Raw genomic sequence first — 15990 nt, forward strand, 5'->3', positions numbered from 1 at the left:
TACATACAAAAAAAATGTGACGTGATACGTTAAAACAAAGTTTATATTTGCAAAATATAGACCAACATTTGCATGTTTAAGATAAATTTATACAAAAAACTTTTATCGCAGACTTGTGTAACAATTATTATATCAGAATTTTTAATAGAATTTTTGTACGATTTTCAATGCATTAAAATGAATTAATTTTTGAATAAATTTTTACCACTACAAATAACCTCAAATTATTGAGAAAAATTGTTGAAAAACTGTCACCTCTCGTAACTTAGTAGTGGAACAATGTGGTGCGTAAATCCAGGGACCCGAGTTCGATTCCCGGTGACGGCGTGACAGCTGCAACAATTTTTTTTTCAATAATTTAACATAAGTTATCTGTAATAGTAAAAATAGATTCGCTGTAATATATAATTATACGATTGAATTTATTTCCTTAAAGTAGACTTTTACTTTAAAAGTAATAAGTAGGTAATACTAAAAATCCGTCTTTAAAAATATAATAGCTAAGTAGGTAAATAACTGCTACCTAAATAAATAATAAAAGGTCGTAAAATATCTTGAAACATTAAATATTCCCTCTGTTCTGCTACTTCATTAAAAAAAAGTAATTAAGAATCACTGATCTTAGTTCCGAGGAACATTCTTTTTTGACTTTTCACCCCAACAAAGTTTATTCACCTGTTTCCAGGAAGTTTAATAAAATCATATCATGACTTGAATTCTTATATTATCTAACTCTAACTCGGTACTAAGGTACTTTTGATTCACTGTTACTCAAGATTAAACTGAAAAGAAAATTAAATGAAAGAAAGATCAAAAGTATTTCTTAAAGTGCAGGCGTAGATAGGGCATACGGCTTCGTAATAAATTTAATTCCAAGAATGTGCCAATTTACATTCAACAAAGATATGCACTTAGCGTAAGAGAAAGGCTTAAGGACCGAGTAATTATAAATTCTTCTGGAACACGATGTAATATGGAAGTAAGAATTTTCGTAAAACATATTTTATATTATACTTTTTTATTTCTAGTAAAAATAGTTGACGTAAAAGAAATATTTTCTAAATATATCATGTAAGTACTCGACAGGCAAATAGACAGAAAAAACTGTAGCCACGTTAAAGAGATTTGGGGTTTAATAGTTATTTTCAGAACGGACGGATGTGATAACTGGAAAACAAAGAATAACCATGCTAAACATAAAGGGTGACTGGAAATTACTCGTATTCCTTTCGGGAGAGCTTAGAATGATTTAACCTCTATCATTTAATTTCGGGTTCGAAAATGCACCATTATCGAGAAAATCTATTTCGGTTTTCTAAATGTAAGACACAACATAATTCTAACAGTAAATTTCGTAGTTTTTAGTTTTGGGAGGGTTGGCTAATTAGTAAGCTATCAGATCATGGAAAAATTCAGTCCAATTTTTTTTTTTAATTTATATACTTCTTTTACTTTCTGTAGTGATGTGACCTTCAGTTTGACCGGCGCAAAGTAGAAAAAACAGAACTAGGCCAGAAAAGGAAGAAGACAACTCTCGGTTAAACTCTTAACCGGCGAGGAGCGTATAATCCGTACAGTACTGCGAGAAAAAATTGACCATTTTATCCTCTACAATTGCATTTCTCAAATGTGGTGTTATTGGTACCATTTACTACTGAAAATATCAACGCGATGTTTATTTATATTTGAAGACATATTAAAGGTTTTAACGCTTTTTTTCGACTCGCACTACTATTCATGATAGAACAAAACTTTTGGCAGGTACTGTATGAAAAAGTATATTTAATGAACAAGAGTCAAGAGTATAATAAGCTTTTTTCTCCCTACCTACTATTTTGCCAGCGCGCATCCAAGACATCGGAAGAGGCACATCGCTACAGAAAGTAAATGAAGTATAACTTTCAAAATTCGAATTTTTGGAACAAGAAAACTAAAGAGGCGCCTATATTCAGGGGCGCAACAAGGGGGTCCGCGGGTGCCTGAGCACCCACTCGATTTGGTTCGGCACCCAGTCAATTCCAGTCGATTCAGATAATAACCTAACTTGAAAGTTCGGTTCAAATAGTTCAAGCTCGTGAATGAGCAGCCCAACTCGATATTTAGTATAAGAAATTCAATACATTGGTGACCTTTTTTTTTTTTAGACATTTATAGTATTATGATGAGAGCACCCAGTCAACTTGTAACGTTGTTGCGCCCCTGCCTACATTTAATGTGCGTATGTGTGAGAGAGAGTACTGAATACTCATGTCAGATATGTTTTTTTTTTAATACCATGACCAAAATTTATAATCGATTGTAGATTTGTCGAATAGCATAAAAAACTTTGTTCGGACAGCACATCACGGATTTTTAAAATTACGATGTAACGTAGCGACGTATTGCGTACCCCCACTTATTGTGAACATACGGACCCTTTCTCATATGTAACTCCAATGTGTCATTGCTCAAATGGAAGATGCAAATTGCCTGCAAGATAATTTTTAAACCACAAATTGTAATATTTCATGATATTAAACCAGATTCGTATACTGCCATATTTTTATGATTTTATTTTCTAATGTACTTATGTAATATGGTTATTTCTAGAATTAATCACTTGCGTGTTTGTAATGCACTGTCCTCACCTACAATATTTCAAGGTGTGTATTTTATTGATGAGTCTTACATTTATTAATTACATTTCAATATAGTAGTAATGCAGAAGCGCGGTGTTTACGTATTCTTCTGTGGAATATTTCGTATGGATTTTATTGCACTAATACGTATATTAATTAGTAATTTTATGAAATTAAGTATTAATATTCATCAAATTGCTAGTTTTTATCCACTCACTAATTTTTTTTTTTGAATTTTTAATATTAACTGAATTTTTACTTGATTGTAGGCTTTAATATCTATGTGGATGAATTATTTTTGTCGTACTGTAATATTGATTTTGGATATTGTGAGGTCATTTCTAAGTCGACTACGACAGTTTGTGATATTGTCAATCGTTGTACTTATCTTTTCTGTAAATATACGAGGGTGGATTGATAAGTTTCCGGCCTGACCAAGAAAAACAAGGTTTTTAAAAATTTTTTTTTTTTATTTCTCAACATAATCTCCTCCAAGGCTGATACATTTCTCATAGCGGTGTTCCAGTCTATTAATGCCATCTCTATANTATTTTTATGATTTTATTTTCTAATGTACTTATGTAATATGGTTATTTCTAGAATTAATCACTTGCGTGTTTGTAATGCACTGTCCTCACCTACAATATTTCAAGGTGTGTATTTTATTGATGAGTCTTACATTTATTAATTACATTTCAATATAGTAGTAATGCAGAAGCGCGGTGTTTACGTATTCTTCTGTGGAATATTTCGTATGGATTTTATTGCACTAATACGTATATTAATTAGTAATTTTATGAAATTATGTATTAATATTCATCAAATTGCTAGTTTTTATCCACTCACTAATTTTTTTTTTTGAATTTTTAATATTAACTGAATTTTTACTTGATTGTAGGCTTTAATATCTATGTGGATGAATTATTTTTGTCGTACTGTAATATTGATTTTGGATATTGTGAGGTCATTTCTAAGTCGACTACGACAGTTTGTGATATTGTCAATCGTTGTACTTATCTTTTCTGTAAATATACGTACTTAGAGTGATTCACGAATATTTCTGGTCACTCAAAAAGTGATTTCTAGAGGTGATTTGAAGTAAAAAAGTCCATGTTAACAAGGGTTCCATTTCAAAAATATAAATTTTTGTTTTTATTTTTGAAAATATTTAAACTCAGTTTAATTTACAAAACGAATAATTACAAACACAACAAGGACAACAGTTACAATTACAACGTCAATTGCACTAAATTTCATAATGAATTTTTAAAATGTTCGTAATCCATTTCAATCCATTTAGCTGTGCGCTTTGCATCGGCGTTAAGTCCGAAGAATTGCGACCTATACGATATCCAGGGTAATGGTGATTAAGATGGGTGATTACTGATCGCGAAGAGTACGGAAGCGCACCATCCTGTTGGAAGAGTGCATCTTCCATAAGATGCAGCACTTCTTCTTCTAAGAAATGTAGGTAGACTTTCGGATTAACATGGCTTTCAAAAATAAATATGGTCCAATCAAATGGTTGTCGATTATTTCGCATCACACATTGACGTTAAAACGGTTCTAAAAGTTGATATCAACGATACCATTTGGATTCAAATCAAACCAAAAGTGCCAATTATCTCTCTTAAATTGAGCTTCGTAAACTTCATGAACGTAAAATTTATATAACTCGCCAAAACTCGCTTACTTTTGAAAATCGGACCCATTATAATATGAACTTTGTTGGTGCGATATATTGATGCGGCATCGTAGCGCAACGAGAATAGGGAAAGGGTTTTGCGACGTATCGCAAGAACGCGAAGAAACTCGGTCTCGACACGTCGAAGGGACAAGATGTACAATAACTGTTAGCATTAAGAGAATTTACGTTAATTTGTTTTGTCAGAACAATGTTTGAGTTTAATTTTTTATACAATAGAGTTGCTATATTTTATCGTCACGAGTTATGGTGGTCCTTCGAATAAAACAACACGAAACAAAAGCAAAAGTACACGACAACGCGAAACAATTAGAAAAAATACTCGACAACAATAAACAAACTTTTTGCATAAATGACCTCTAGAACACACTCCTTGACTGGCGAGAAAACTTCGTGAATCACTCTGTATATGATAGAATTTGTAGTTCAGCTATTGTGTTGCCATATGCTCCAGCCCATGCCACAATTCCATGAGCAAAGATTGAGTGAAATAGAGCACAGTGGACCGCTAAAAGCTGTTGGGCGTTGAGTATAGATAAGAGCCGTTTAATGAGGAATATATAGTAGCTCTGCGTAATTTGTCTGTCAAGTTATTAAAATGTAATAGCCAAATGGCGTAAAGCTCGTTTTACTACAATTAAGAGTAAGAGAGTTTTGAGAAAGCCATTTAAAAATTAAACTAAGTTAATTTTCAACATTAATTGTTATATCATCCCAATTTTCATCACTGTACAATTACTTGCAAATGTTATTCTTATTGCTTCTACGCTTTGATCCATTAGGTCAGTGTTTCCCAACCTTTTTCCCCTCGCGAACCAAAAGAAAGGTCCAAAAAAATTTGACGAACCCCCTATGTAGTCGTTAATGACAGGTAAAAAAAAGCAATAAAATTTGATAGAATATATAGTGAAGAATAATTGATTATATTAATCGTGAAACATTTAAATATAACATTAATAAGATTAAAATGATGGCTATAAACTGTGAAAACGAGATAAATTTAGCAAACTGGTTCTTATGTTTTACATTTGGAAAAACACTTAATGGGATATTTGTGGCTATTTGATAGAACAAAGCAATTCAAAGTTAGGTTCAATATCTGACAATTTCAGTCTTAGATCAGGTTCTGCATTTAACGTTTCAGTACTATCATCTCGATTATCATGTCTCGTTTCTAAACGACTCGCTATAATAATAATTAAATTAATAATCATTAAATCATTTACACGAGAACTTGACAGTCACAGTATCACTATCACTCAAGCTTTAAAAGTGCTAAGCCTATGTATTGACGAAAATATTGAAATTTATTATCTATAGATTTCTTAACAAACAGGCAGCAAACAATCTGTTTTACAGTGGGTGTGTTCTTTAATTTTTGTGTTTTTGTTTTGTTTTTTTTTGCTTTTGATTTTAATGGCGTTTTAAAAAATTCGCCATTACAATATTATTTTCGCGAACCCCCTCTGCAAACACTGCGAACCCCCAGGGGTTCGCGAACCACCGGTTGGGAATCACTGCATTAGGTCATTCAATTATAATATAAATAGCAAGGATCCGAGAAGTGTACCTTGTGGAACATAAAATGTTACATATCCCTCTTCACCAACAACTTCGGAATTCTTAATCATTTGCTTACGGTGGTTAAGATGCCCCTTCGTGTCCATATCTTTCTAATTTGTTTAACAATAGGATCGAATGCTTTTGCCAGGTATAAGCGTACCATTAATATTTTTATTTTCTTGATTGGATTCCTGTTCACAAATAGTTAAGGATATGGGTTGTTGTAGCTTTAAGGAAATGAGAAGATTAGCGCAGGATAGGAAAAAGTGGAGGTGCGTGTCCAACCAGTCCTAGGACTGACGACCTTATCATGATAATGTTCACAACTCGACCAATTGCATAACATATGGACTTGTTTTTTCAAATCCATATTGGTTTTTGTGTATACGAAAAGAAAAATATTTACTTTCAACACCCTACACCAGGGATGGCGAACCAATGGCACGCGTGCCATTAGTGGCACGCGACACAATATTTTGGGCACGTCACTAATGTTTCTGTCATTGATTCTTTAATCAAGCAATTTTCAGCAAAATTTTCTCACTTCAGAGAATTATCGGAAATACTAATACGAAAGTTTATTATGTACCCTGATGTGACATTTGATAAAATAAATTGAAGAATCTGAAATGCAGCTGATGGATTTCCAGTCTAGTTCAATATGATTCAAAAACTTGTTGGAACAAGGAAAGAGTTACAAATAATTGAAAGAGAAAGATCGACGGGTAATACAAGTGAAAATGCTAATAACAAAATATTGGAAACATGGAATGCGATAACAAACACATTTAATTTTTTGAAAAAGCTGGCATCTGATATTTTAATAATGTTTTCATCAACCTATGCCTGCGAGTCATTATTTTCAGAGATTAATAACATAAGAAACTCGCAGTTACAAACCGTTTGGTAGATGACTCCAGTTCAGCATGCATTCTGCTAAAATTAACATCTTACAACCCTAACATAAGTTATTTGTCATCTAATCTGCAAAAACAGAAGTCACATTAATTTTACTTTAATTTAAATTACAAGTATAATTTAAACATTGCAAAATGTTTCTATTTTCTTGTGGAATTTTGAGTTGATATTATTTATTATCATTATTTTCCTAACAATCACACAGACAAAATTATTTGATGGCACGTCTATGACCTGATTTAACTTTTCTTTATAAAAATGGCACGATGGTATTTAAAGGTTCGCCATCCCTGCCCTACACAGTTTCATCCTTTGTAATATATATATTCATTTTGTATCTAGATAGTAAATGACGATTATATCGTTTACATTTACTTCGCCGCACTGCTACACCATTTATCGTAATTTCTTCCATCTGCAAATAACTGGTCGTTAAGACTTTTTTCTTAGACACAACGCACACCGTCTAAACTAGGTTAAATTCTGCAGAACAGAAAATGACTAAACAAACTTACGCAAATACCGTTGCCGTTGTTATGTTACATACTCTCGAAGGTGGCATATTTAACCATCTATGACTGTTCATAATTGCGATCTCAATGTTACTTTCTTTCGCTATTACGCTTTGTCATTATCCTTCTTCTTTATTTTTCGATTGCTGCTTTGGAATACTTAAAATATCCGTCAGTTCGAATGGATATGTAATACATGTACATGTTTATACTTTGTACTCATAACTTGTTTCCGTAATTAAACCAACCTTGTTACAGTTAGATAAACTAAATGAACGGGAAATTAAATTCTTTTTAAAACTTGCGATAAAACCTCATGTAGGCGCATTCTGATTTTGTAACATTTGGAAATGGGATACCTGCCAACAATACTAATAATTTAAATTGCATACTTAAAAATTTATTCTAAAAAATTGCATATTCCCTTCTCACCCCTCATAAAATCTAAACATAAAGTGAATATAATTCGTTAGTTGAAGTTTACAGAAAAACTACAACGAAGATACAAGGTTTCAAGGAGTTGATTTTGCAAATACACAATATATTGGGTTGTTCGGAAAGTCATTTCGTTTTTTCCCGACAGAGGATTTAATTGTATTCTTTTGCACCCAATTTCACATTTAAGCCATATAATTTTTATATGCTTTGAGAGCTCATATAGCAAGGCTTGTGTGTGAAAAATTCCAATTAATTCTACGCAGTAGTTTTTGGTTGGTGCCCTTTTAAATATGGAGAGCGATAAGCAGCATTTTCGACATATCTTACTGTTTTACTACAGAAAGGGTAAAAATGCTGTTCAAGCCAGAAAGAAATTGACTGATGTGTATGGAGAAGGTGTGTTGACAGTACGCCAGTGCCAGAACTGGTTCGCTAAATTTCGATCCGGCAATTTTGATGTCGAAGATGCACCACGTTCGGGAAGGCCGGTTGAAGCTGATAAAGACGCGATAAAGGCATTAGTTGATGTGAACCGGCGAATAACAACACGTGAGATCGGATTGAGGTTAAATTTATCAAATTCAACAGTTTATGACCACTTGAAAGGCCTGGGATTATCCTCGAAGCTCGATGTATGGGTTCCCCATGTTCTCACAGAGAGAAATCTGTGTCGCCGCATTGACGTCTGCGATTCGCTTCTCAAACGTCACGAAAATGATCCGTTTTTGAAGCGCATCATCACTGGGGACGAAAAATGGGTTGTATACAACAACGTCAAACGCAAGAGGTCATGGAGCAAAAAAGATGAACCGGCTCAAACCATTTCCAAAGCCGATATTCACCAAAAAAAGGTGATGCTGTCTGTTTGGTGGGATTTTAAAGGAATCGTTTTTTTTGAGCTTTTACCGGATAACACAACGATTAATTCGGAAGTCTACTGTCATCAGCTGGACAAACTGAATGATGCACTTCAACAGAAAAGGTCAGAACTAATCAACAGGAAAGGTGTAGTGTTTCACCAAGACAACGCGAGACCTCACACAAGTTTGGTCACTCGCCAAAAGCTTTTACAGCTTGAATGGGATACAATGCTACACCCACCATATTCTCCAGACCTGGCACCATCGGATTATTATTTGTTCCGGTCACTCCAAAATTTTTTAGACGGTTAAACCTTCACCTCAAATTTGGAGGTCAAAAACCTCCTCGATCAGTTTTTTGCCAGCAAAGACCAAAAATTTTATGAGCGAACAACCCTATAATTTGAGGTCGACTTCAATAATAGAATTAAATTCAAAATTATTTTAAATTTGTTGTGCCTTTACAAAACGGCTCTTAGGGATAATGAGTGCCGTCCTCACAGGTGAGCCTCATTACCTAATTATTAGTAAGCCCCTTGTTCTATGTACATACAGGGTGTTTCACAGTCATCGCCCATTAAAATATTTTGGAAAATACTTCGATTTCAATTTTGAAAATTTGGCCAATACCGTTTTTAGATACACTCTCCTTATTGAAAATAGTGGCATTTATACAGCACTTCCGGTTATGCCGGAAATTGACATTAACTTCGTTATTTTAAATGGAACACCCTGTATATTACTTCAACTTATGATTTTAGGTAGACTTTCATGAGGCTTTTCTACTTCTGAAATTTACCGTTTTCCTGATATTAACTTTTTTGTATGTATTAATTTATTGTATGTAACAAACTAATGTAACTTAGGTACAGTGGACCCCCGGTAATCCGGCCCCTAGCTAATCCGGCACCCCCTGTAATCCGACATGGTCTATTATTTATTATGTATTGAATATTTTTTTGACAATCTTCGCTAAATGCATGATTGAACAAGTTATAACTTGTACGCACCACCACTATTGTGCTCGATGCGTAGAGTATTGTTTTAATTCTGATTGCTTAGTTTGAATTTGACTACATGTGATGAAGATAGCGGTGCGGTCTAGCGTGTGTTCATTGTTTAGTGTTAAGGGGTCTTGGGCAGTACTCTATAATCCGACAAATTCGCTAATCCGCCACTGCCCTGCAAACTGTTTGTCGGATAACCGGGGGTCCACTATATTTTATTCCTAACATATTGTAACATATTCCTGTGTATTTTCTACTCCCTTTTCTAGTCTTCTTGGATAATCTATTCACCACCCTGTACTTGACTTAACCTGTATTTATTTATCTTTGCAAGAAACATTGTATGTTTTGCATCTACTGATTTCAACAATCACAATTTTACATTTGGCGTAGGTTTGTGCCAGAAATAGGCCCCTTATCAAAGAATATCAAAAATGTCTATTACTTATGATATATGGATGGCATGACAGACAACAGAATTTCGCCATTAATCGAGCTGAGTTGTCCATTAAAAAAATTTTAATGCTAACTCACAAAACATCGAAACTAGGGGTTAAAACAGAAACAAACACAATAGGGTAGTCGCTTTATAGGCACAATTTACAATGAATTTCCATCAAGTAAAAATAGATTAAATTGGTCAGATAGTTTTTAAGTTGTTAATGAGCGAAAATAATATTGAAAATCACCTGCCACTGTCTAGTTTTGAATAGATTTATGTCATATCTCGAGAATGCAATTATCTTGAAACATTTTCAGGACACAGTTGCCATTGTAGATGCCGATTATATATACCTAAGAAAAGCTTTAATGTTAATATATCAGTAGGTAGAATTCTCGCCCGTGCTCGTAATCAACGGAGAGTTGTTACAGAAACTCCTGCAAGAGATATAAATTTCAGTCCCCAAGTAAGCTTCGAGCTATTGCGGTTTAACTCAACCTACATTGGTGGCACTAATAAGTTGAAAGAGATTGTAATAATTATCGGATAAAGCGAACGGGAATGTACTGACGTGGAAGATCGCATACATGGATACATGAATTGCAACCGGTCGTCGGTTGTTTTGTTTGAAATCATTGCTTTATATTAGTACCTAACGTTCGGAAGATGCAAAAGAGTAAAAGTGGTAAGTGTGCCAATATTTACTGTTGACTGGATTAACTTGCTGGTTTAATAATGTCGGAATATTCAGAACGGGATATGTAGCGATTAAGTAATAATAGCGGTGTTTTACTTAATTTATTATTTCCTTCAGTGAAACGATTCTTATAAGTACCATCGTGTTGTTAATTCAGTCACTTCCCATTTTGATTGTGCGTCATGGTGTATTAGTTGTACGTTCTCTAATATAGACACTCTCGAAAAAATTATATAAAAAATTTATAATCAGCTTTAGGTAAGAGTTTAAAAAATTTAGTGATTTTTTCTTGTATTCAATTTTGAAATTAGTCCACTCGGTTATATTTTTTATAAAAGTCGCCTCGGCACGAACCAGCAGTACTCAAAAGACGCTGCTACGTTGAAAAATAACACCGAGTCCTTTTCTATTCGGTTAGATTTTCTTTATAAAAACCGCTTCGGCACGTATCAGCTGTACACACTCAAATTAAGGGGATTCAGTAGTACACGCGCCGTAGAGTAAAAACATGCTTATCGGTTCTAGATATCATGAGTTTAATATTTGGAACAGAGGTTTGAAATTTTGTAGTAATACAGATAAAGCTTTGTTCTAAAGCTTGTTGAAGGCCATTTTTTAATTTCTATTGAAAATATGTGCCCTACAAGCAGCATCAACTGTACGCACTTGTACAAACTTTTAATGACCATATTATTGAAAACCAAAAAGGTACCGAGTTAGTGTAAACCTTTGTCTGTTACCATACAAAAAATCAGATATTTATCTCGCAGCGTTAAATCATAATGTTTAGAATAGAAACGCATGTTTTCGTAAAAATTCACATTAGGCATGAGCGGTCTATTGCGATCAATCGCCTTAATAAATGACACCGAATCCTTTTCTGTTTACAGATTGTAATCGCGAATGATGAAATTTTTAGCCGTGAATACAGGAAATGGGTTGCAATTTTTTCACCCGCGAATAATGAAAACGCGGATAAGGAAACCGTGAATAAGGAACTTTTACTGTACTAAATTAACTCATTTCTAATAGTGAGTTCTTACTTTCAAATTTGTTGAAAGAGTAAGACACATACGTACGTATATTGACCGCCGTTTTTACAAATGATAAGAAAATTTCACGGCGATTGCCTTATAGGTATCAATCAATATTGTCAATCAAGTAGGTACCTACAAATAAATCTTACATGGGCCACCCTGTAGTTATTTCCAACAACGGGAATTAAAGGCTATTGTTTCAAATTAGTTATCCGATAACATGAGGCGTTGATTATTGCCGGGCAGTAATTATCTATTTAATTAAATTAATAAACGGAAATTGCTTGTCGTAAACCATTATTTATTGTTCTTAATTAAAGCATTCAAAAATTATAAGTATTCAGTTGCGTACTCGCATTTAAACAGGTTTGTAAAGCTAGCACTATAAAGCGAGCAAAATCGAATAATTTTTTGTTGAAAATTTAGTGCCTATTTGGTGTCAAAGTTACAAATTTGATGCTCTTTTGGGAGCTTAAGAAAACCATACAATGCGAGCTTTATATAAAGCAAAAACGTATAAAGAATTGGCAGGTGAAGTTAATCATTAAGCCTAATTAGTGCTTACTGAGTGTTGATTATACGACTAAAAAAACAGATAAAAAATATAAACATCAATATTTACATTGCGAACAATGCCGGCAAATCGAATAAAGGGCACTGTCTATTTGATTCGATAAGCGTCCAAGCAGTATATTTTCGTCTTAATTATTAAGTCCTAAATGAAGGGACTAATCGTAAAAAGAAGGGATAAACAAAATAAATATTAATATTTACATTGCCAACCAGTCGAAGAAAGAGCACTCTCTATTTGATTCCCAGCATCCAAGCACTACATTTTTTTGTTAGTTAAGTGCTCAATAAATGCTGATAATAATAACAAAAAAGATGTAATCGAAATAAACATTGTTTATTTAATTTACAATTTTTAATTACTTAAGTTTTCAGGTTCTTAGTAATTCTGTATCATAAATTAAGTACTCGATAAGTGCTGATAGTTAATTACCATAATTTAAATGAATCAGTAAATTTATTGTTTTTGTTATTATCAGCATTTATTTATTAGCATTACATAAAGCAAGCATTGTATATATGGAAAATACCACAAATGACGTGGTGAGCGCCATCTGTAGTACGATGCTACATTTTAGGATTACGTATGCTCCAACAAGGTTCATTAAAAAATATGGATATCTACTTGCTGAAACGAATCCCGGCGTAGCTCACCTCAACGTGGTAGGCTGTTAAGACAGCAGGTAAAGGTTGGTCTGTGTTCTGTCGGAGCTGCCTGCGTCGCGCTGATGAGATCCAAAAAGATCGAAATCGCGATCCGCGTCTAACAGTTTCGACAGAATACAGACCACTTCGAATAATTTTATTCGATTACGTAACATGCCTATCACGTTGAGGTTAGCTACGCCGGGATTCGTTTCAGCTAGTAGATATCCATATATTTAAATGGACCTTGTTGGAGCATACGTAATCCCAAAATGTAGCATCGTACTACAGAATACAGACCACTTCGAATTATTTTGTTCGATTGTATATATGGATTTCTTAAGTTCACAAAAGAGCGTCAAGTTCCTTTGGCGCTCAATTAGCACTAAATTTTCAGTAAAAAATTATTCAATCTTGTTCACTTTAAGTTGCTAGCTTTACAGACGTCCTTTAAACATATACGAAAACTATGGTAGTTATTTAAAGGTACACACGTACGTATATATGTATGAGCCAACGGATTAAAATGAAAACTTTCAAAATGTTTCTGTATATAAAAAAAAAGAAATACAACGTGTAATTATACAACACGCTACTGTAGTGAAACCTCTTCAAACACACAAACATACTGGGATAGGGGTTAAGGAATTGGTTTAATGATATTATTTGTACACTATGAATTTAAATTTTACACTGTACATGCCGGAGTTGCCTGTAACGAACGTTGGATTGAAGCGCGCTGACGGCTCAAGCGATCCCCACTACGAACTCGACTACGTGGCCGAGTAGGGGGGGACATCCGTTGCATGATTTCGTTACATAGCAAATCGCATGAAACGAACTTACCCTACCGTGCGTAAAGAAGTTTCACTTCAAAAATGAAAGTTTGTACAATCTATTCATATGTGCACACGTGCGTAATGTTTACATTCCGCTTTTCCTCTAACCTGCATATATTATATACATGTAAACCATTAATTTCGTTTTTAATGCCCGTCAAAGCGAAATATTCTGCACGAATTTCATGGTCAATTCATTCACTTTCCCGGTTGTACATCTATACTATACACCATTACCGAGAAATTATTCACTCAAATGTCTTTGGGTACGCCAATTACAGAGCCTACTAAAAGCACGATCTTTTTTCGTTAATAAATGTGAGGCAGGTATGCAAAAAGAATGTGTCACAGTTTCAGCTCTGTTTACGGACTAATACTAAGTACTTAATGTACTTATACATATATGTCTTTTAAGTGACTGTGTTAGTATGCCAAACGCTGCAAACGAATAATTATATAATTGGGAACGAAAATTTATCTCCGCAGTATTGTGAGCGCTATTTCAGTGAACTTGGTCCAATACCCAACTAAAGGAATTACAAAATACCAACTAAATGTCTTCCCTGATATTACACCTTTCATCATCATCATACGATCGTCAGTCCTTAGACTCCACTCCTCATATCCTGAGCTAATCTTCGCATTTCCCTAAAGCTAGAACAACCCACATCCTTAACTATTTGCGAACAGCAATCTAATCTAGGCCTACCTCTACCCCTCCTAACTCCCATTTCTGCGTTTAATGTCTCTTACTAGACCTTCATGCCTGAGAAGGTGTCTACTAACCTATTTCGCCTATTTCTTATTGACTTCCGTAGAGTCCTCTGTTCTCCTATTCTTTCTAATACCTTTTCATTTGTAACCTTCTCTATCCACGGTATCCTCATCACCACATTTCGAACGCTTCTAGCCATTTCTTTTCCGCAGCGCCCACCGTCCATGTTTCGCACTCGTACAGCACCGCGCTCTAAACATACACCTTTAACAGTCTGTAGAGGTGATAATTTGGATTGTAAAATTTCAAGCTTCCTCACTCAGCACTTTGGGCTATGCCTTGATCGATACATTAAACTTTGAACTCCCTGTTCACCCCTTTTACCGTTGAAATTTAAAAAATCTTCTCTTTGTACTACATTGTATTAGGAACGTCTGTGGAAAATTGCAAATTTCTAGAATTTAGACAAACCCGCAGCTCGCCTTGAACATTTTTCTGGCTCTCGAGGGTCATCATGGTTTTACTAATATAATGGTCAAAGTAGTGAAAACCAATCTATTAAAAGAAATCGATCTGTCTATTTATCGGTACCGTATCAGTGACCAAGAAGCTATTCACCGGTACTGTACTGGTGACAGAAACGTTTTTCGCCGGTACCCAGCTATAAAGAATGCTTTATTGGTGTTGCACATTGCACTGAATTAAACTATTAAATTCATGCTTCATTTATTGTAAATAATTAAATTTAATAATAATTGAATTGATTTTTTTAATTTAGTTTAAAAAAGTGCATCCCACCTTAAACGATTTTTAAATAAGTCTAAATGCACTATGCTCATTAGGCTTATAGTTTCAAAAATCATGTAAGAAGGTGTCCTATGGATGACTTCCAGCACCAATTAATAATATTTCAATGAACATTTGGGTACCGGTGAATAGCTTCTTAAGTACCGGTACAGTACCGGTGAATAGCTTCTTAGTCACCGGTACGATTCCGGTGACCCTTTCTCCGATGGAACTGCAAGAAATAGATAAATACTAAAACGGAAGGACCTAATACTTAATTATTACAAATTAACCTTCATTTAAATGGACATTATAACCATCGCTGGTATTTTATATACATATGTAAAAATATGTTAATATTCTAGGCATTCCCACTTCACTGAATTTATTAAAAAGTTGGTTTATATGTAAACTACCTTAACAACTATATCACTATCCTTTTGTTTGCAGAATTAATTTTTTTGTAGGTTTGATTGCCATCTGCTTACCTATTTAAAATAAAACTGTACAATCTTACACATTGGTTAATTTTTTAAATTGCTCTAAAGCAGTTTATTCTTCTTGTTAAAAGTAAAAGTAGATACCTACTAATGGAATTTTTATTGAATAATCAATATAATTATCTAAAACCATTATCA

The 15990-nt window shown here is 34.0% G+C and overlaps 1 protein-coding gene across 1 annotated transcript in view; it reads left to right on the forward strand.

Annotated features, from left to right (window-relative positions):
• Positions 1 to 15990, forward strand: part of LOC108736926 — an 84056-nt gene that overhangs the window by 36270 nt on the left and 31796 nt on the right. The gene's annotated exons all lie outside the window — the stretch shown is intronic.

This window comes from Agrilus planipennis, unplaced genomic scaffold (genome assembly GCF_000699045.2).
Source record: "Agrilus planipennis isolate EAB-ADULT unplaced genomic scaffold, Apla_2.0 scaffold151, whole genome shotgun sequence".
NCBI classification, from domain to species: domain Eukaryota; kingdom Metazoa; phylum Arthropoda; class Insecta; order Coleoptera; family Buprestidae; genus Agrilus; species Agrilus planipennis.